We start from the raw sequence: 22,231 nt of genomic DNA, 5'->3' as shown, positions 1-22,231 counted from the left end.
TGCCCTTTTGGTCTTACAAATGCTGCAGTTTAAAGTAGTAGATTCACAATAAGACAGATTCAAATGGAACAAGACTTTAAATGCTTTACAATGAGCGTAAAAATGTACATAGGCTTGAAAGAGAGAGAAAAAGGAATATATACAGTTATATAAAAAATAGTTTTTAAAAATAAAGTCTTTAAAGAGACAGTAAAGGTAGTATAAAAATAAGCCATGTAAAGATGGATATTACACAGAGAATCTGGATTGTGTTATCTTTGGGATTCTTAACTGCAGAAAAACATTTGATCATAAAAGTCGTTGAGTTAAGCCAATATGTATATTTTAAAAATACCTTGACTTCAAAATCTGGATCTAAGGATATGTTGCTTTGGAAAGGAGGCTCTGCTTTTGTTTCCACAGAAAGCCAGAGGCTATTGATTTGTTCCAGATTAAGATACATCAGGTTTGACCAGCCAAGACCCCCTGAAAGGTCTCCGATGACACCATGGCCCAGATGATCCAACATCCAGAACGGTTTCAAGACAACTGGCTCAGACAATACGCCCTCACAGACTACTCCATAATCCTAAAATTTTCTTTATGTCCCCATAATACAGCGCCCCCATCCAGCAGGAAGTAGTAAGAGAAGCTACACCCAAATTCCCAAATATATCAAGCTGGCTTTGGAAATGGAATTGGCTCACTCCTTCTCTAAACCCAAACATATTGCAAAAAAAAAAAAAAAAAGGTTAAGAGATTCTTTTGTCCCATATCAGAAGAGCCCTCTGGTGTGGGACAGAGAAAAACCAGTATTTGTTTTCCCCCCAGAGCTGAGGACCAAACCCAGGGCCTCAAGCGCTCTACCACTGAGCTAAATCCCCAACCCCCCAATGTTTTTATTTAAAACAGGTTAATTATAAATACCTTTCTAAAGAAGAAAGGCGGATATAATATAGATATATAGGACATAGATATGATAGGATAAAAGGGTAGATTGCTGAACCTATTTTTTTGGGGGGGGGGGGTTTCGAGACAGAGTTTCTCTGTGTAGCTTTGCGCCTTTCCTGGAACTCACTCTGTAGCCCAGGCTGGCCTCGAACTCACAGAGATCCACCTGGCTCTGCCTCCCGAGTGCTGGGATTAAAGGCGTGCGCCACCACCGCCCGGCCTATTGAAACAAATTTAAAGTCAATTTTGGGGTTGGGGATTTAGCTCAGTGGTAGAGCGAGCGCTTGCTTAGCAAGCGCAAGGCCCTGGGTTCAGTCCTCACCTCCGGACAATAAATAAAGAAGGAAGGAAGGAAGAAAAAAGGCAATTTTGTTATACTGTATATATATTTCTACTCTCGTTTGAGGTATTATGTTTATGTAACTCATTTAGATTGTAATGGATGATTAAAAAATACAGATTAATAGTCTTCTATGATAGTCAAACTTGTACCATGTTAAGTTTTCTAGGTATACATAGATATATTTCAGCTAGATAGGTAATCTTCAAACACTTCAAAGACCTACAGAATATGGCATTTAAAATGTTTCAAAAATTTAAACTTTCTGGACAGTGAGACATGTCTACTCCTGGCAGCACCAATTTACTTCAGAGAGGAGGATGGGCATCGAAGACACTCCATATGGAGTTTATCTTCTTCTTGGCAAAAATAGCCATTTGGGCAAGAAACTGTTCTTGCCTGGACTCCTTGAAAAAAATGTATCGACTGGACATGCAGGACCCATAGGAAAATGACCACTGAACTTTGCTTGGCAAAATGGTCCTTCAGGTTCCTGCTTCGCAGAGGAAACTGCCAGACATTCTACAGAACACAGAGAAAAATGACTGGGAGACTCTAGGCCTGTGGGCTAAAGACAGACGCCCCAACTTTACAAAGAACTTTGGATAACTGTCCAGGCTGCCAGCTGTCTGTCTACTCTCCCAAGACTCCCGAAAGTTACTTGTATCCATCTCTCGTTTCTCAGGTAGTATTATATCCTCCTGAGGTCTTTGATGTAGTTGAAGACTAGATAGTCATAATTTTCCTTAGTTATGATAAAAGATAAGTTAGATATGAAACCTTAGACTCACAAATATGGGATAGATAGGATATCTTCTTTAATTTTGCCAAATACAAATAGACTAGATATTATAAATAGACTAGACATTGTAACTGTAATTCTTGCTTGATAATTGTTTTGTTATATATAATTTTACTATGTGAAAGTTAAAACCTTCCTTTTGGAAAAAAAAAGGGGGAAGTGCTGTGGGATGTTCTGTATGTTAAATGTGTAGCTCTGATTGGTTAATAAATAAAATGCTCACTGGCCAGTAGCCAGGCAGGAAGTATAGGCGAGACAAGCAGAGAAGAGAATTCTGGGAACAGGAAGGCTGAGTCAGGAGATGCCAGCCTGCTGCCCAGGAAGCAAAATGTAAAGGCAACAGGTAAAGCCATGGAACATGTGGAGACATATAGATTAACAGAAATGGGCTAAGTTTAAGTGTAAGAGCTAGTCAGTGGTAGGCCTGAGCTAATGGCCAAGCAGTTTAATTAATATAAGCTTTTGAGTGATTATAAGCAGTTGTGGGATCTGTGGGGCTGGGCAGGACAGGAGAAAACTTCAGCTACTACATAGCTCTGGTGGCCAAATTCAGATCCATCTGCCTCTACCTCTCAACTGTGAGGGATTAAAGGTGTGAGCCACTACACTCAGCTAGGCTCCTTATCTTTGTAGTCATCATCACCATCACCCCTAAACACCTCAAATATATTCTAGGGCTAGCTGACCTTTTATTTAACTTCTGTCCCTGCCTCCCATCTACCCATAGGACTCATGAGATTACAGATGCTCACCCACTCCCACTCTCTCACCCAAACTACATAGCTATCTCCCTCTGCTAACACATCCACTGTGCACATATTTATGAAGGTTCTGCAAGTTCAAACTCAGGTCCTCAGGCTTGCACAGCAAGAACATTACCCACTGAACCATCTTTTCTTGAGACAGTTTTCACCATATAGCCCTGGCTGTCCTAACTCATCATCTTCACACCGTTCCTTTGGTTTTTTTTCCTTTGGTTTTTCCAGACAGGATTTCTTCTCTGTAACCCTGGATGTCCTCAGACTTAAAGATATGCCTGCTTCTGCCTCCCAATACTAGGATTAAAGGTGTGAGCCACCACACCCAGCATGCCTCTCCCTTTTTTTCAACTCTTCTATAAATCTAAAATTATTTCAAAATAAAAGATTTTTTAAACTGCATTTCTTTGAAGAATGTGGTAACACATGCCATTATTTCCAACACTCAGAAAATGGAAACAGAAGCCTGAGGGTGGTGGTGAATGCCTTTAGTCCCAGCACTTGGGAAGCACAGGCAGGTGGGCCTCTGGGTCAAGGAAACTCACAATAGCTGAGGTTCCAGGACAGCCAAGATACAAAGTAGAAACTGTCTGGAAAAGGAAAATGAAGGATCTGGAGTCAAAGCCAGCCCGGGCTACATAGGGAAATCTTGTTTCAAAAAATAAAATCTTTTTGCCACTGTAAAAGAAAGTGATGGCAGGCTTGGTGGCACTTGCCTCTACTGTCAGCACCTGGGCAGCAAAGGCAGGATAAGCATGAGGCCAGCTTAGGCAACAGTGAGGTACTGCCTCTGAAAAAAAGTGGGGAAAGGTTACAATCTACTTCTCAATTCTAATTTTCTTGCATTTTATGGAAAACTAAAACTTACACATCAACTACTCATGCTTGATGTTTAAAAAAAAAAGGTTGGGGGGACTGGGAATGCAGCTGAGCAGCAGAGCTTTCACCTACCCCATGTAAAAGTTTCAGTCTGCTGGGAGCCAGTGGTGCACGCCTTTGATCCCAGGAGGCAGAGCCAGGCAGATCTCTCTAAGTTTGAGGCCAGCCTGCCTTGAGGGGTCCAGGACAGGCACCAAAACTACACAGAGAAATCCTGTCTCAAAAAAAAAAAAAAAGTTCCAGCCCTTGAACTGGGTGTGGTGTTACATGAATTCAAAGTCAGTCTGGCCTATATAATAAGACCCCTTCCTCAATAATAATAATCCACAAATTTTATAAATTGTTAACTACAAAAGTCTACAGTCAAAATTGAATCACCAAATTCAGAAACATGGTTAGGAAAAATCAAATCTCTAGCTAAAGCTAAGCTATCTAGCTATAAGAAATCCCAAAGCTAGATGTGGAGATATAACTGTGATAATCCTAAGCAAGAAAGAATATGGCTTGAGTCCAGAAGCTCCAGACCAGCCTGGGCAATACAAGACCCCAGTCTCAGGGGGAAAAGAGATTCCAGGTGCTTCCTTCGCTTGTCAGCAAACAATGGAAAATGACTTTAACCTTATTTGTATATTTGAGATTTTAGCACAGGCACACTGTTAAACATATGAATAGATTTGTTTTTAAGCCTGGGAAGGGAGAGTATTGGGACACACCCCAACCTGGGTATGGTGACAGATACCTACAATCCTAGCATTTGAAAGGCTGACACATAGCCCAGCAGTGGTGGTTATGCCTTTATGTTCATGCCTTTAATCCTAGCACACAGGAGGCTGACACAGGTGGATCTCTAAATTGGAGGCCAGCCTGGTCTATGGAGGGAGTTCCAGGACAGTCTGGTCTACACAGACAAACCCTATCTTGAAGAAAAAAAAAGGGTGTCTTGCCTTTAATCCTAGCACTGGGGAGGCAGTGGCAGGCAGTTAGTTCTCTTGAGTTCAAGGCCAGCCTGCCAAGGCTGTTATACAGAGAAACCCTGTCTCAAAACACTAAAAAGGAAGGCTGAGGCAGGAGGACTGCCATGAGCTCATGGGCAACTGCCATGAGGCCAGTCTAGACTGGGCTACAGAATACACCTTGTCTCAAAAAAAAAGAAAGAAAGAAAGAAATCTAAATAACAGAGGCTTGAGAGATAGCTCAGAGATTAAGACTGTTGCTCTAGCAGAGGACCCAGGTTTGGTTGACAGCACTCACAGCCATCTGCAAACTCCAGGTCTAAGGGAATCCAACCCCCTCCTTACTTCCATGAGCACCAGGCACACACATGGTGCACATAGAGACACAAGAAAACACACTTATGCATAAAATTAAATCTAAAATAAAAATTTCAAAAATAATACAAGTCTCCAGAGGCACAGGGAGATGGATCTCTGTGGGTTCAAGGACAGCCAGAGATAGAGACCCTGTCACTGTTTCAAAAAAAAAGAAAAGATGATGATGATGATAACGGGAAGGTCTAATTGCTCAATGAGTACAAAAGCACTTGCTGCCAAGCCTGAGGACTTGAGTTCAATACCCAAAAAGCTCATGGTAAATAAAGAAAACTGACTCCCAAAGTTGTCCTTTAACCTCCACCCGACTCATGATGTGGCATACGTATACACACACACCCCAAATAAATGTAAAAAATAAGCAAATAAGCCGGGCGGTGGTGGCGCACGCCTTTAATCCCAGCCAGTACTGGGAGGCAGAAGCAGGTGGATCTCTGTGAGTTTGAGGCCAGCCTGGGCTACCAAGTGAGTTCCAGGAAAGGCGCAAAGCTACACAGAGAAACCCTGTCTCGAGAGAAAAAAAATAAAATAAATAAATAGGCAAATAAAATACAATAAAAGACACACTCTTGCACTTTCCAACTTCAGTGTTTGTGTTGTTAACAATAGGAAAAGAAGGCAAACTCAACTAAGCTTCAATAACTTGATTAAAATATCCCTGAGAACATTCATTGCCCTCATTCCAATATTATAGTCAACTGTTTTACTGATTAGGCTACCAGGAACAATGGAGGTATTTTGGGCCAGTGGATAATTAAATCCAATTGTGTACAAGGCATCAATACTTTCAACACTCACTGGAACCTGATTTACCAATCTGCTGAGTTTGCTTTGCATGACTATATTCCCTTTGAGAGAGAGAAAGAAAGAGAGAGAGAGAGAGGACCCAAAGTACCTGGAAGATGGTACTGGCTAAAAAAAACAATAGCTTTAATCACCTAACGCTAAATATGAAATGAGATTACAACTGAGATAAAAATATCACCTTTGAAAGGAAGTGCTATGGGCGATCAAACTCCATCAATTGAAAAGCCATCACCTGAACTCACTCCCATTCTAGAGAGTGGAGAAAAAGCAAAGTTACAGAGTTACAAGTATCTGCTGCACTGTACAGATAGATGGAGCTTCTTGCTTAGCAACTGTAGTGTTGTCTACCAAACACACAGCCTGTCATAGTTAGGACCTGACAACTGTTCACTCTAAATCCATGTGCTCAACTTGGATTCAGGATTGATTTATAAAAATAGCTGCTGCTATTGCTGGTCTTTGAATCTCTACGCTGATGACTGGGCAGTGTTACCCTATAGGCCTGGAGCAGCTGTATTTCCCTCACCACACCCATCGCTCTGCCTACCCAGCCAAGCTGCCGGCAACCGCCCCCCCCACCCACTTGCCACCCTCCCGCCCCCCCATCTCTGCACCATACTATTCTCCCTCCTCCTGGGCTGAGTGAGCAAATTACAAGCACAAATATCCCCTGATGCAATGCCACAACCATCCCTGGGAAAGAGCAGAGGCAGTTGCCAAAAGTGCAGCAGTAGGGAAATGGGCGGGAGACACTCACAGGGAGCAAGACACACTGCAGGGACCCTGAGGAGAAATGCTGTAACTGGACCAGAGGAGGGAAAGGGGGATTCCAGGAGAAAGCTGGGTAACACTACTCTTCCCTGAGAAGTACAGCTACACCACCCCACCTCACCCCGGGAGAGGGCGAGTTCTGGATTCCTAACACAAGCCTGTGGGGAAATCAATCTCTTCCCCTAAAGCAGCAAACGCACTTAATCTACACAATAATGGAGATAAGCAAAACCTCTCAAACACGCCCAGGAGGCAATCTCAACCAAAGCTGAGCTCCGGCTGTAACAGTCCAAAAGAGCTCGTCCCGTGTGCTAAATAAACCACAATCTCTGCTCTGAATAACGTTTCCAACGGCCGCTGCTAGTCCTGCTCCCTAAGTTTCCCGGCTCTGCACCCTTACAGTGACCCCTCTGCATTCCCGAAGCCAGACACTAGAAGCGCATCAGTCGCCAAACTGTGCGGGGCCCACGCACACAAGGGCTCGAGTTAAGATCTGCGGACCACCCCTCAGCCCCACCCATAACCCCCAAACCCGACACGCGGAGGCAATCCTCAGTCCCCACATCCACTGACGCCCCTCCTGAAGCCTGGAGAAACGTCCCCGGCGTTCTGCATCTCCCAACCCCCCGAACCCCACCCAAGGCCCCAGGCTGTAGCCGACCCTCGGTGCCTGGACTCAGCACATGCCCAGGCTGGGGCAAGCCGCTCGGCTCCACAGCCCCAGACGCCCTAAAACAGGATCTCTTGGCCCGTCTCGGCCCCTACGGTCCCCTCAGAAGGCGCCACCGAGACTCGGAAGGTCACGCCCGCAGGCCCCCCGCCGGGCCCCCTCTAGCAGCTACCCGGGCGTCCGCAGGCGGGCAGCCACCGCCCTTCCCCGCCTCGGGCGGGACCTGCAGGGGTCCCCAGCGGTCACCAGGAGGACCTAGGGCAGTGTCTCGGGGGAGAGGGGGGGACAGTGAAGAGGCCGACCCTCGGATCCCGACCTCACCAGCACTCACCCGCCGCCGCCAAGCCCAAGCCGGAGCCGCAGGAAGCCGGGAGAGGGCAGAGAGGAGCCGGGAGCAGCCGGGAGGAGCCGCGGGAGCCACAGAGCAAGCCGGAGGGGCGGGGCGCAGGGAGGTGGCCGCTTCCTCGTCGCCCTCTTGAAGGCCGGCACGAAGGCGGGGCGTCCCCCACAACCAGCGGCCGCCGCCCCAACCAATGGGCGCCACCGAGGGGCGGGCCAAAGCGCCGCCAGCCAATCCACGCCTGCCCCTGCGCCTCGACCTCTCCGTGGAAGCGGCACGAGCGACGGACGGTTGGCGAGGCGCGCGTCGGAGGTCTAGGCTGCGGCCTCCTGCCCGCGGGTACCTCCGCGAAGGGCGAGCCTCAGGCCGCCTCCGCCGTTCTGAGATGGCCACTGCTTCCTTTCCCAGCAGGGAGGATGCTGGTGTCAGGCGCACACGGCCGGGGTGCGGGTGGGCCCAAGTGGGCCCCGCGGGCGCTGACTGGTGGGCTCTATGATGTCATCTGGGAGGGGCGGGGGCGGGTCCTTGGGCCCTCTGCCGCAGGGAACCCTGACGGGCGAGCAGAGGGCACGACTCTGGGCAGCTCCCTAGAGCCGGCCTTGAAATGTGACTCGACCAAGTTGAGAAGGGACATTGTTTATTGCAAAACTAATTATATAGTTTGGCGAGTATTTAGTAACTTAATTTCATGTTTCTTTTAGTTTTATTCCGTTCAGTTACTTAAAAATCGCCTTTGTTTGGTTTTGATTTTTTGAGACAGAGTCTCACACCATAGCACAGGCTGGCCTGAAATTCACTATCACCCACCTGCCTCAAAGTGATGGCAGTCCTTCTGCCTCAGCCTCCCGAATTCCTGGCAGCATCCACACCCAGCTTAATTACCTCCTCCTCCACCCTCTCCTTTTTTTGAGACAGAGTCTCACTATGTTTGATTCACATTATATTGCCTGTGGATAGTACTGGTCTGGAAGAAACAATGGTACTTAATCCTTTTGAGTGCTTATTCCATCTCCCAGATAGCAACACTAGCTCTTAATCACAACAATCCTATATGGTTAGGAAATAGATCCTCATTCCTGTTTATATTTTTGGTTGTGAGCCTGGCCACAGTTTAGTCGTCTCTCCAGCCCTCCTCATTCCCTGTTTATGAAGGAGGGGACAGACAAGTTTAGTAACAACATAATGACAAGGCAGTATTTGCCTAGTGGGGCTTTAATTTAGGTAGCCAGGTGATAGGGTTGTAAACTCAGCCCTATAGAGGTTACTAGGAAGACTTGTTGAGAAAGCACAGCTGTGTTTTGTAGCTGTGTAGCCTTGAGAAAACTAAGGTTCAATTTCCTCACTTATGAAAATTAGATAATAGTTAGATAATAGTCACTCTCAATAGAGTTATTAATAGGATGCCAGTGGCAAAATGCTGATGACCCATATTCCCTGTAAAATCTCAACACAGCCTAACAAATTGTGTAAACTTGTGGAAGACTTCTAAATCTATTCTAAATCACTGTTGTGTAACAGTTTCCTTTAACATCAGAACTTTCCATCCTCCAGGGAAGCTCCTTAAGCATGAAGGTAAACAACTCAAAATAGCTTCAGGAAGTTCCTGAAACCAACCAGATTCACCAGGCTCCTCTCTGCCAGAATTCAGTGTTCCTCTCAGACCAGAGCCAGGCTGCAAAAAAGACTCTCAGAAGAGCAAAGCGGCAAAGACTCTGAAACCAGCCAAACTGCCTAGAAGAGGTTTAGACCAGAGTTACCTGGAAAGAATACTCTCCAACCTGTTGAGTGGCCTGCAGGCTGTGGAGTGTTATCCAGGAATCCCAATTCTGTGAGCTGTCACCCATGCTGGGGTGGGCCTTGGTGATGCGGCTGTCTTTGAGTCTTTTCTGCTCCTGTAAGTAACCCCTCTCTCATATCCCTTCATATTCTTATAAGTAACCCCAATAATACTTATTGTTTGACCAAGATGAACTTTGGTCTGTCGTGAGTTCCCTATCTCCCTATCTGGGGTGAGTGGACATGTGTATTGCATCTCCCCAGGGAAAGTTTTGTCATTGATTTTAACTGTAAATGGAGATGATAATTTCATGGGATCCATACTAATAACTCTCCTAGAGCTTGGCAGTGTTGGCACACACCTTTAATCCCATCACTGAGGTGACAGAGGCAGGCAGATCTCTGAGTTCGAGGACAACCTGATCTACAGAGCAGGAGAGCCAAGACTACACAAAAAAACTCTATCTCAAAAAACATAATAACAATAATAATAATAATAACTATTCTAAAGTACATACATTGGTACTTAGCATTTATGGTCATGGTTCATGCTGGGCAGCAGTGGCGCCTGCCTTTAATCCCAGCACTCAGGAGGCAGAGCCAGGCGGATCTCTGTTAGTTCAAGGCCAGCCTGGTCTACGAATCGAGTTCCAAGATAGGCTCCAAAGCTACACAGAGAAACCCTGTCTCAAAAAACCAAAATAATAATAATAATAATAATAATAATAATAATAATAAGCCAGGTGTGGTGGAGCTTGCCTTTTACCCCAGCCCTCGGAAGGCAAAGGCAGGCAAATCTCTGTGAGTTGGAGGCCAACCTGGTCTGCAAAGTAAGTTCCAGGACAGCCAAGGCTGTTACACAGAGAAATCCTGTCTCGAAAAACCAAAAATAAATAAATTAACTAATTAATAATAATAGTAGCAAAAAGCCAGTAGTCCATGCTTGTAATTCTAGCATTTAGAAATGGGAGCCAGAGGATCAGTTCATGAGACCCTGTATCAAACAAAAAGGTAAAGGTTTGGTAGGAAAGATCCAGAACTATAGAGAGCGCGCTCTCTCTCTCTCTCTCTCTCTCTCTCTCTCTCTCTCTCTCTCTAACAAACACACACACACACACCAGAACACCCACATACACTCAACTCAGCACACCCACATACACTCAACTCCAAGGAGAATGTAAGGAAACTAACAGTCATTTTTCTAACAAATATATGTATAGTGCACCATTCTGTTAGGTAAGCCACACAATGAGTAAGCAAATTCACAAGGATACATTTGATAGATTTCCTAACTGAATGAACTGGTACACACCTGCAATATCAGCACTCTGGAGGCAGAGACAGAAACTACTGAGTTTCAGATCATCCTAGGCTCTACGGCAGGTTTGATTCCAGTCTGCACTACATAGCAAAACCCCATCTCAAAAAAAAAAAATTCTGGATCTTGGAGGCTGAACTTGGTTGGGAGCTGTCCCACACGTAAGGCAGGAAGATGGTGGCCTCAAAGAAGACGAAAAAGTCTCTGGAGTCAACTCTAGGCTCCAACTTGTTATGAAAAGTGGAAAGTACGTGCTGGGATACAAATAGACTCTGCAGATGATCAGACAGGGCAAAGCGAAATTGGTTATCCTTGCCACCAACTGCCCAGCTTTGAGGAAATCTGAAATAGAATACTATGCCATGTTGGCTAAAACTGGTGTCCCTCACTACAGTGGCAATAACATTGAATTGGGCACAGCATATGGAAAATACTACAGAGTATGCATACTGGCTAGCATTGACCCAAGTGATTCTGATATTATTAGAAGCATGCCAGAACAGACTGATGAAAAGTAAACCAGGAAAGTTTTCCTTTGATAAAACTTTACCAGAGCGCCTTTAAAAAAATTCTGATTGGTTAGCATTATTTCATATCAAGACTCTGGATTTTGTCTAATACTGGATTATTATCCTGAAAAATATAAAGTAAGTGTTAAAATGATTCTTCCTGGAGACTGAAGTAGCCAGTCCCAAGACCTGTCTCAGACTCCATGACTACAATTGTCTTTGAGCCCATTTGAAGTCAGATGTCTAGGAAAGCTTAAGTGTTAGAATCCACAGGGCAGTGGTGGCTCATGCCTTTAATCCCAGCACTCTGGAGACAGAAGTAGGCAAATCTCTGTGAGTTTGAGGCCAGCCTGGTCTACAGAACTAGTTAGACGACAGCCAAAGTTATACAAAGAAACCCTGTCTCAGAGGAAAAAAAAAATGTTAGGAGCCTACATTCTTTAAATTAATAGATTCCCCATATTATGAGTGCCTAGGGTTGAGTCCAGGAAATCTTTTCTTTTTTTGTAAGACAGGATCTTGCCATATATGTAGCTCTGGACTAGATTCCCTATTTAGACCAGGCTGCTGTCAGATTCCCAGAAATCAGCCTACCTCTGTATCCTAAATGCTGGGATTAAAAGTGTGTGCCACCTTGGGGTAGGGGGTTGGCACATGCCTTTAATCCCAGCACTTTCAAGGCAGAAGCAGGTGGATCTCTTAAATTCAAGGCCAACCTGGTCTATGGAGTGAGTTCCAGGACAGCAGGGCTACACAGAGAAACCCTGTTTCAAAAAATGTGTGCCACCATGCCCAACCCAGAAATCATTCTTTTTTTATCTTTATTTTATTATTTTTTTTAACATGTATGGGTGTTTTACCTGCATGTATGTCTGTGCATCACTTGCATTAGGAAGGCCAGAGAAGGTTGTTGGATCCCCTGGAAGTGGAGTTACAAACAGCCACCATGGGGGTACTGAAAATCAAACCTGGGTCCTCTGGAAGAGCACCAAGTACTTTTAACAACTAAGCCATCTCTAGCCATCTTCCAGCCCCTAGAAGTCATTCTTAGTTATTCCTTCTTCCTTCCTCTCAGGCCTGTCAGATATACCTGCCCCAGAAATTGCAGCAGCAGCTAGCTTTAGTAATACACACTTGGAATCTCAGCACTCAGGAGGCTGGAGCAGGATTAGGAATTTCAGGCCAGCCTTGGCTACATGAGATTGTATGTCAGAACACTAGAAGAAGAAAAGCAACAGCTCTGAAAACGCTGATACTATTCAGGCTCAGTCTGTCTTCTCTTTTCTCTTTCATGTATACTGTCACAGCTTCTTCCAAACCCTCCTCTTGCCCCGCCTACAGTTCAGTTGCTGGGATTAAAGGTATGCTTCCCCACTGCCCAGCCACAAATGCCTTTAATCCCAGCTCTAGGATGACAGAGGCAAGTGGATCTCTGTGAGTTTGAGGCCAGCCTGGGCTACATAGTGAGTTCCTTGCCATCTAGGACTACGTAGTAAAACCCTCACTCAAAAAAAAAAAAAAAAAAAAAAAATCCAAGTCAGCAGATTCTTCTTTGTGGTTAGCCCTAGCCCAACCTCTGTTGGTGCAAACTGCCAATAGTCATCTGTAGCAACTACAATCCCAGCCCTGGACTGTAAGATAAAGAACTCCATTACAGATTGACCTGCACCAGGAACAGACTGTGTAGCCTTGGGTGAGCTATTTCCCATCCCTGGGCCTCAGGCTTCTCATGTCTATCAGGGGAAGTAGAACAGACAACAACGACTTCTACTTCTTGCTTTCTGTGGTCTCATCGCTCAGTGCACTGGGACTTCCTTTCACTTGAAATAAAGACACCTCTCTCAAGGCCGACTGATGTATCCTTGTTGCCTTGACTTTAGGAGCCTGCATGCTCTCAGTAGCTATTGGGAAGCACATACCTTTGGGGCATTCCCTTAACATCAAGTCACCTGAGTCAGGGCCTGATTCTGTCTTCCTTTTATGTATCTTCTCCTAGAGTGGTCAGAAGGCAGAGAAGGTTGTTTTCTACTTGTAAGGTAATGCTCACCTCATCCAGTACTGCTCCTGAACTTGCTGTGTGATTTCTCCTTGTAGAGCCTCAAATGAGAGGGTTAGAGACCCTCAACTGATCCTCCCAATGATGACATTCTAAGATTGAATCACATTTTTAGAAGATTTATTTTATTTTTCTTTATGTGTGTATGTATGTGCATACAAGTGCCCAAGGAGGCCAGATAGGGTATCAAATTCCCTGGAGCTGGAGTTACAGAAGGTTGTCAGGAACTGAACTCAGTTGCTTTCCAAAAAAAAAAAAAAAAAAGTGCCCTTGGTCTCCAGCTCCAACTTACTTCTTTTTCTTCTCTCCCTCTCTCTCCCTCTCTCTTTGTTTTGGCTTGTTGAGACAGGGTTTCCTTGTGTAGCCCTGGCTGTCCTAGTCCTAGTACTTGCTCTATAGACCAGGCTAGCCTCAAACTCACAGAGATCTGCCTGCCTCTGCCTCTGAGTGCTGGAATTAAAGGAGTAAGCCTCAACTGCCCAGCATTACATTTTATTTGAGACAGATTCTCATGTATCCTAGGCTGGTCTGGAACTCACTAAGTAAACCAGGCCAGTTTCAAACTCAGAGATCTACCTGTGTCTGCCTCCCAAGCATTGAGATTAAAGGAGTGCACCACCAAGTTCAGCCAACCCTGAATTCCTGGCCTTCTTGTCTCCCCAGAGCCTAGACTGGCCGCAAACTGTCTCACACTCCTAAAGTGCTCAGGTTCTGGGATTACAGGCATGTGCCACCATACCTGGCTAGTTTTTTATTTGTTTGTTTGGTTGTTTGGTTGGTTTTTGGTTTTTCGAGACAGGTTTTCTCTGTGTAACAACTCTGGCTGTCCTGAAACTTGTTTTGTAGACCAGGGTGGCCTCAAACTCACTAAGATCTTTCTGCTTCTGCCCGGCAAGTGCTGGGATTAAAGGCATGTACCACCACACCTGGCTTGTTTGTTGATTTTAATTTTATGAGCATTGACTGGTGTTTGACTGCATGTGTGGTCGTGTGAGGGTATCAGATCCCCTAGAACTGAAGTTACAGAAAGTTGTGAGCTGCCACGTGGGTGCTGGGAATTGAACCTGGGTTCTCTGGAAGAGCAGCCAAAGTTCTTAACCCCTGAGCCATCTCTCCAGCCCCAACCTGGCTAGTTTTTTGTTGTTATTTTGTTTTGTCTCTCTTTTTCCTTCTAGGATCTACTTCCTGGCTGCAGAGCATAACCACTGAGCTGTGACTCCAGGACTGCTCAAGTGATGCCCTCAGGTCTTTGGCATGCCTAACAGACACCTGGCTGCTCTCCAGTTCTTCTGTGTTCCATTCTGAACCCCAATAAAATATCCTAGTTTCAATTCTGACTTGTAATGTCAAACCCTCCAGATGGCCACTGTGTCTATTGGCCTCCTAAGCTAGAATCCAGCCCCTCTTCAATCAGTATCCTTGATACTGATACAGGATGATCATTCTCACCCTGGTTGCTTCTACATCTCACTCTGAGCTCCATCTAACCCCTTTCTTGTTCACCATCTGCAGCCACAAAAGAAATGAGTCATGAGGCTGGGGTATATAGTTCACAGGCCGAGTCCTGCCTGTCATCATGCAGGAAGTGCTGGGTTCCACTCCAAATTTGGGGTATATGAGTGTATACATATCAGAGATATCATGAACTAGAAGACTCTTTTTGATCCTTTTCTAGTCTCGAGACCGAGAAGAAACAGAAAGTAAGCAAGATTGCTGGTCATGATAGGAAAGGGCAAAGGGGGGCTCTGCAGAGCAGAGGTGTACAAACCCCAGCTCCTCCCAGTTGCTGCCAGTCACTAAGTATGGATACAGCATTGTGAGAGAACAGTCAAATTTTTCCATGAAATGGCCTAATTGTTGAGTGTAAATAACAATTAATTGAGAAAAAATGGGCTGGGTGGTAGTAGCACGCATGCTTATAATTCCAGCACTCAGGAGGCAGACGCAGGCAGATTATCTGTGAGTTTGAGGCCTGCCTGGCCCATTGTGGTGGTTTGTAAGAAAATGGCCCCCAAAGGGCGTGGCACCATTAGGAGGTGTGGCCTTGTTGGAGGAAGTGTGTTGCTGTGGGGGCAGGTTTTGAGGTCTCTTTGTCAAGTTTCCCTCAGTGTGACAGTTCAGTCAAGTTCCTGCCACCTTCTGGTCAAGATGTAGCCAGCACCACGTCTGCCTGCATGCTGCCATGCTCCCCTTCATGATCAGAATGGACTGAACTTCTGAAACTGTAAGTGAGCCACCTTCAATTATAAATATTTTCTTTGTAAGAGTTGCCTTGCGGGGGGCTGGAGAGATGGCTCAGAGGTTAGGAGCACTGGCTGTACTTCCAGAGGTCCTGAGTTCAATTCCCAGCAACCACATGGTGGCTCACAACCATCTACAATGAGATATGGTGCCCTCTTCTGGCCTGCAGGCTGAACATTCACTGTATACATGATAAATAAATAAAATCTTTAAAAAAAAAAAAAAAGAGTTGCCTTGGTTCCTGGGTGGTGGTGGTGAATGCCTTTAAACCCAGTACTTGGGAGGCAGAGCCAGGCGGATCTCTATGAGTTCGAGGCCAGCCTGGGCTACAGAGTGAGTTCCAGGACAGGCTCCAAAGCTACACAGAGAAACCCTGTCTCGAAAAACAAACAAACAAACAAAAAATGTGGGTTCTGAAGATTGACCTCCTAGCTGGGGAGCTGTTGGCAGTTGGTGGCTGCTAGAGGAAGGGGAGCCATTTTTCTTTGGGGTTGTGGCTACTGGTCATTTTTTTTAACGTTCCTGTTCATGTATGGCCCTACACCTATGTGTATGCAGATAGCACTAATGCGCTCAGTGGGTTGTATTTTAAAAAAAAAAAAAAAAAAAAGAGGACATGAAAGTGGGAGAAGCCTGTTTTGGAGAGGAGGGGAGCTGGAAGTAGCTATGATCAAGATACCTTGCCAGGCTTGGTGGTACAGACCTTTTAATCCCAGGTGTCAAAGCTCCAGGCCAGCCAAGGCTACATAGTAAGACCCTGTCTCAACAAACAAACAACAAAATGATACCTGATATATAAGTATGGAATTATTGAAGAAAAACATTAAAAACATTCTTAAAGAATAGCTAATTGTAATTACTGACTGTTTTTCAGGTACTTTTCTGGTGTCCAAGAAAGGAGAAGAATTCAGTCCTTAAAGCAACAACAAACCTCACACACCCATTAAGAGGAAGAACAGGTTCTTGACTACAGACAGTCTTCCATTGTTTTATTATTATTAATTGTATTTTTATTTATTATTACTGTGTGAGTGGGGGTGTACTATGGTGTGTTGTGTGTGTGAGAGAGAAAGTTCGGAGGACAACTTTATGGGGCCTATTGTTTCCTCCGTCATGGGCCTGGAAAGCCTTGGGTTCTGGGGATTGAACTCTGATCCTCAGGCCTGCTTTTCACCCACTGAGCCATCACTGGAGGGTTGGGGGGTGGTGAGGCGGGGGTGGGAGCCTTGATACATTATTGGTAAGAAGATTGTAGTAGCTGAGAGTTTTATATTTACACTTTCAAAGACATTAATGTTTCTGTTTCATTTATAGACTGTCTGAGATGCCTGAAACATCACATACCATCTGTTCTGCACTCTGTAGTGTGAGTGTTTTATACAGTCTGAAGCTTTCTCCTGAGGGGATGTTGTGTAGAGCAAGAAATTGATTCCTTCTTAGTATCGCTCTGCCAGCACTCCTTCAAGACTCTCATAAGCCACCACATTTATTTATGGTACTATAAAGATGCTTATTTTAAAATTTTTAATATATTAATTTATTTGTGCATGTGTGTGGGTGGGTCCTTGGACACACTGTGAAGGTGTGGAGGTCAGTGGACAGCTTGGTTGGTTTTTTCACCATGTGGGGCCAAGAGACTGAACTCAGGGTGTTAGAACTGGCAGCAAGCACCATTGAGCTATGTTACGGGTCTCCAAGATGCTTTATTAATTAATTAACTAATTTATTTATTTTTGATGTTGTTGTTTTGGGTTTTTCTTTAGGAGAAAGGGTTTCTCTGTGAAGTCCTGGCTGTTCTTTCAGTTTTTTGAGACAGAGTTTCTCTGTGTAGTTTTGGTGTCTGTCCTGGCTCTTGCTCTGTAGATGAGGCTGGCCTCAAACTCACAGAGATCCACAGCTAGGTTTGGTGGTTTGGGTGGGATTAGAATCCTAGTCTGAGGAGGTGAAGACCAGTAGTGTTTACACACTTACACACACACTTACACACACACACACACACACACACACCCCAAAAAAAGGAAAATAGAAAAAAGTCAGGTGTATAATTGGGTGTGATTCAGTCAGTTATAACCAAGGGGAGACAGATAACCATGGGGAGGCAAAGAGAAAAGATTCTTCCAACTTAAATCAGAGGAGAGGAAGGAGACAGAGAGAGCCAGGTACAGGGAGCAGGGTTGTCAAAGCAGACAGAGGTTTTACTTGATTTTGGAGACAAGGTCTCTCTGTATAGTCTTGCTGTCCTGGAACTCACTATGCAGACAAAGTGGACCTGGAACTCTCAGGGATCCGCCTGCCTATGCTAGGATTCATGTGCCACCATGCCCACATAATTTTTTTTAATTGAGATTAAGTCTTGCTATATTGTCCAAGTGACTGAACTCCTGGGCTCAAATGTCTCTCTTGCTTCAGCTCCTAAGAAGCTGGGCCCACAGTGTGCCCCACCACTCCCAAGTCCGGTTTGATTAACTAGCTGACCACAGAGGGCAAGTTTTATGAGAGAAAAGTGTTCACAATGTGATCTTCCCAGAGGCAAATCAGCAAGATAAATCCATATATTCTAATCTCAGTCCCTCTCCCAATACATCCTGTTCTCTTTTGTCACTCTAGGCTGGCCTTGGATTGTCCCTCTGGCCATCAGCCACCACACAGGGATGCAACTACAGAAGGAGCCCTCAGGGAGTCTGGAAGCCAGGTTTCAGGGCCTGTTCTTGCGCCCTTCCCTAGCTACACCCAGCTTTCTCCCCACCTTCTGTGGCTGCACCCCAGGATCCTCAAGAGTAAATTGGGTGTATTGGCCTGATCATTCTCCAGGCTTCCTTCATCATCCCATCTTTTTTTTAATTAAAAAAAATTAAAGCCAGGCAGAGTAACACAGCCTTTAATTCCAGCGCTCAGGAGGCAGAGGCAGGTGGATATATGTGAGTTCAAGGCCAGCCTGGTTTACATAGTGAATTCCAAGACAGCCAGACTGAAAACCTGTCTCAAAAAAAATAATTCTTTTATGTGTATGAGTTTTTGTTGTTGTTGTTTTGTTTTTTTGAGACAGGGTTTCTCTGCATAACTGTCCTGGCTGTCCTAGAACTTGATTTGTAAACCAACTCACAGACATCCACCTGTCTCTGCCTCCGTAGTGCTGGGATTAAAGGCATGCACCATCACTTCTGGCTTGTATGATTGTTTTGTCTGCTTGTATGTCTGTGTACCACGTGTGTGCCTGGCGCCCATGGAGGACAGAAGAGGGTGTCGGATCCCATGGAGCTGGAGTTATGGATGGTTGTGAGCCATTATATGGATTAGAGTACCGAAGCTGGCCAATTGCCATCATTGGCTGGCCTTATAGAATTTGTTTTTATGAAGTCCTGGGGTTTGAACACAGGGCCTTGTGCATGCCAGGCAAGCACTCTACCAGCTGACCTACTTCTTCAGTACATGTTTTTCAGTTTTTGAAACAAAGTCTCTAGAATCCTCTATGCAGCCAAGCTGACCTTGAACCTGTGATAGTATTTTTCCTCCCAAGTGTTGGATTACAGGTATGCATCACCACACCCAACTGTCAACCTCCTGTCTTCCCTCCTTGTCTCCCATTAAGGACCATTGTAATGTCCAGTCCAGTTCCTAACAAGGGCTTGAAAGAGCAGGCAGAGTCTCTGAGCCTGGGAATGAGTGTGTGAAAGGGGTAGCACTTTTGGCCCTCCCCAGGTTGTGGCAATGAAAAAGAACTGGAGCTAGCCAGATTTTGTGGCTAACTGCTACAAATCCAGTACTTGGGAGTCTGAGACATAGGATTGCTATGAGTTCTAGGCCAGTCTGGATGACAATGAGACTGGGTGGGGCCCACACAAAGAACTTGAGCTTGGAAAGCACATGGTCTAGGGCATTCAGTTCCTGTCTTGTACCCTACCTTTCCCCTTCCAAAGAGCTTATATTTATTTAAGAGGGGAGTCCCCAGGGATTGAATTTAGGTTGGGCAGCAAGCACCTTTACCTGCTGAACCATCTCTCCGCTCACCGCCTCCCCAGAGATCTTTTCTGAAAAGACCCCAGAATAGTCTCTGCCTTCCTTTATCCAGAAGCTGCAGTCCTCCCTTCTGGTCCTCCTGCTGACTCCCACAAGAAGGGCCAGACAGAAAGGCCCCGTTATCTGAACTCTGCCTGAGCTCAAGGAAGGACTCCAAATTTTACACACATCAGCACCTTTCATCCTCCCCAGAAGGTCATATTTATTCCTCCTCCGACAGATAAGAAACCAGGGGCTCAGAGAGGTTATTCAGCTTCTCCAAGATCACACAGTCAGAGCCAAGCAATTTTTCACAAAGGTATCTAGTAACAGAGTTTTCTCAGGCCTCATTTTATTTGTTTTTATTAAATATTTCAAAATTTTTATTTATTTTATTTGTAGGAATGTTTTGCCTGCATTATGTGTGTGCACCCAGTGTATGCCTAGTGCCCTCCGAGGTCAGAAGATGTCAGATCCTCTGGAATGCATGGACTTAAAAAAAATATTTCATTTTGTCTGGCAGTGGTGGTGGCACATGCCTTTAATCCCAGCACTTGGGAGGCAGAGCCAGGCAGATCTCTGTGAGTTCGAGGCCAGCCTGGTCTACATAGTGAGATCCAGGACAGGCACCAAAACTACACACAGAAACCCTGTCTCGAAAAATCAAAAAAAAAAAAAAAAATTAAATGTTTTACTTTGCTGTCTGTTCCCAAGCCTACATGGGATCTAGCTGTGAGAATGATGCTATTTAAAATCAGACCTGAGGCAGTGGAAAGATGGCTCAGTGCTTAAGAGCACTGGCTGCTCATCCCAAGGACCCTGGTTCAATCCCAGCACCCACAAGGCAGCTCACAACTGTCTGTAACTCTAGATCCATGGGATCAGATGCCCTCTTCTGGCCTCTGAGGGCACCAGGCACATACATGGCACAGACAACAGGCAGGCAAAACATCCACACACATTCAAAAAATATTTTTTTCACAAATTCTTTGACAAGTTCTGCTTTTTTTGTTTTGTTTTGTTTGTTTTTGTTTTTGTTTTTCGAGACAGGGTTTCTCTGTGTAGCTTTGGTGCCTGTCCTGGATCTCGCTCTGTAGACCAAGCTGTCCTCGAACTCAGAGAGATGCACTTGGCTCTGCCTCCCAAGTGCTAGGATTAAGGCGTGCACCACCACCGCCTGGCCAAGTTCTGCTCTTTAAGGCAGAGACTAGTTTTCCCTCTCCTGGATCTGAGCCAGACTTGTAATACAGACTGTGACAGAGGGAACAGTAGAGTACTTTGGAGGTTTGGCTGTAAAAAGATTGACAGCTTCCTTCTGGTTTCTTGCTCTTTCTGATGGCTCACTCTTGAGAAAGTCAGTCATTGAGTCGTCAGGATACTTCAGCAGCTGTGTGGAGGCGTCTCTGTGGGGAGGAAGTAATGGGTGAGCCTCCTAGAAAGGGGATCCCCCAGTCTTAGTCAACAATTGAGACAATACAGCCTCGGACAACACATGGCTGGTTCCTTCCTTTTTGTGTCTGTGCTGTTCTTTGTTGTTCTCTTGTTGTTGTTGTTGATTTTAAAGATTTATTTATTATGTATACAGCATGTACGCCTGCAGGCCAGAAGAGGGCACCAGATCTCATTACAGATGGTTGTGAGCCACCATGTGGGTGCTGGGAATTGAACTCAGGACCTCTGGAAGAGCAGTCAGTGCTCTTAACCTCTAAGCCATCTCTCCAGCCCTGTTGTTCTCTTTTTTAAATTGTTATTACATTATTTATTGGGGGGTGTGTATGCCATGACACGTGTGGAGGTCAAAGGAGAGCTTGCAAGAGTTGGTTCTCTCTGTCCGTCGTGTGAGTCCTGGCGACCAAATGCAGGATCATCAGGCTTGGCAGCAATTGCGTTTTCCCACTGAGCTGTCTTTTCTTTTTTCTTCCTCCCTCCCTCCCTCCCTTATCTCTCTCTTATCTCCCTCGCTATTTTTTCCCCTCTCCCTCTCCAACTCCCTCTTCCTCTCCTCCTGCATCCCCTGCTCCTCTCTCTTTCTGAGACAGGGTTTATGTAGCCCTGGTTGTTCTGGAACTCACTCTGTAGACTCATTCTGCTGGCCTCAAACTCAGAGATTTGTCTGCCTCTGCCTCTGTCTCCACAGTGCTGGGATTAAAGGCATGCACCACCACTGCCCAGTGGGCTTTTTTTAATTCCTTTTTTATGTATGTGCCTGTGTGAGTGTTTAAGTGTGAGTAGCTGTATGCAGTGGTATGCATGTGGGCGCAGAACAATGTGCAGGAGTCTATTCTAGCTTTCCACGGTGTGGTTCCCAGGAATTGAACTCTGGTTATCATCCTTGGCAGCAAGCACCTTTATCCACTGAGCCATCCCGCTGGCCCTGTTTTTTATCTGTTGACTTGGGTTTTGTTGTTTTCAGGAGGCCGAGATCAAACAGCCTTTTCACTGAGCTGTAGCCTCAGTTCTTCCATTTATTTATTTGTTTGTTTTTCTGGCCTTTTGAAACAGTGTTTCACGGTGTAGCCCTGACTTGCCTAGAGAGTGTAGCAATGCAGTTTCTTCTGCCTCTCAAGATTACAGGTGTATGCCACTATATCTGGCTGGGGTTTTGGTTTTAGGGTTTGTGTTTTGTTTTGTTTTCTCTTTGTTTAGTTGGGGTTTTGTTTGTTTGTTTTGAAACAGGGTCTCACTATTTAGTCCTGACTAGCCTGGAAGT

At 45.3% G+C, this 22,231-nt stretch overlaps 1 protein-coding gene and 1 pseudogene across 6 annotated transcripts in view; one reads left to right on the top strand and one right to left on the bottom strand.

The window, feature by feature from the left end:
- Map4 (microtubule associated protein 4) overlaps positions 1-8,076 on the bottom strand; it is a 147,343-nt gene extending 139,267 nt beyond the window's left edge. For 4 of the 6 annotated variants that reach the window (XM_052721673.1, XM_052721698.1, XM_052721714.1 and 1 more), the window contains exon 1: positions 7,617-8,076. The gene's annotated coding sequence lies outside the window, so the exon portion shown is untranslated. Of the gene's footprint in view, positions 1-6,022; positions 6,083-7,616 lie in introns of those variants that run through there. The other 2 variants (XM_052721757.1, XM_052721684.1) reach the window with 2 other exon arrangements.
- A 1,449-nt stretch (positions 8,077-9,525) lies between these two features.
- Positions 9,526-21,687, top strand: LOC128099893 (60S ribosomal protein L30-like; annotated as a pseudogene).
- The last annotated feature ends 544 nt before the right edge of the window (positions 21,688-22,231 follow it).

This window comes from Peromyscus californicus, unplaced genomic scaffold (genome assembly GCF_007827085.1).
Source record: "Peromyscus californicus insignis strain IS unplaced genomic scaffold, ASM782708v3 Scaffold_11__1_contigs__length_118956290, whole genome shotgun sequence".
Lineage (NCBI taxonomy): Eukaryota > Metazoa > Chordata > Mammalia > Rodentia > Cricetidae > Peromyscus > Peromyscus californicus.
The sequence above is the reverse complement of the archived record's forward strand: the minus strand, read 5'-3'. Positions and strand labels throughout refer to the sequence as shown.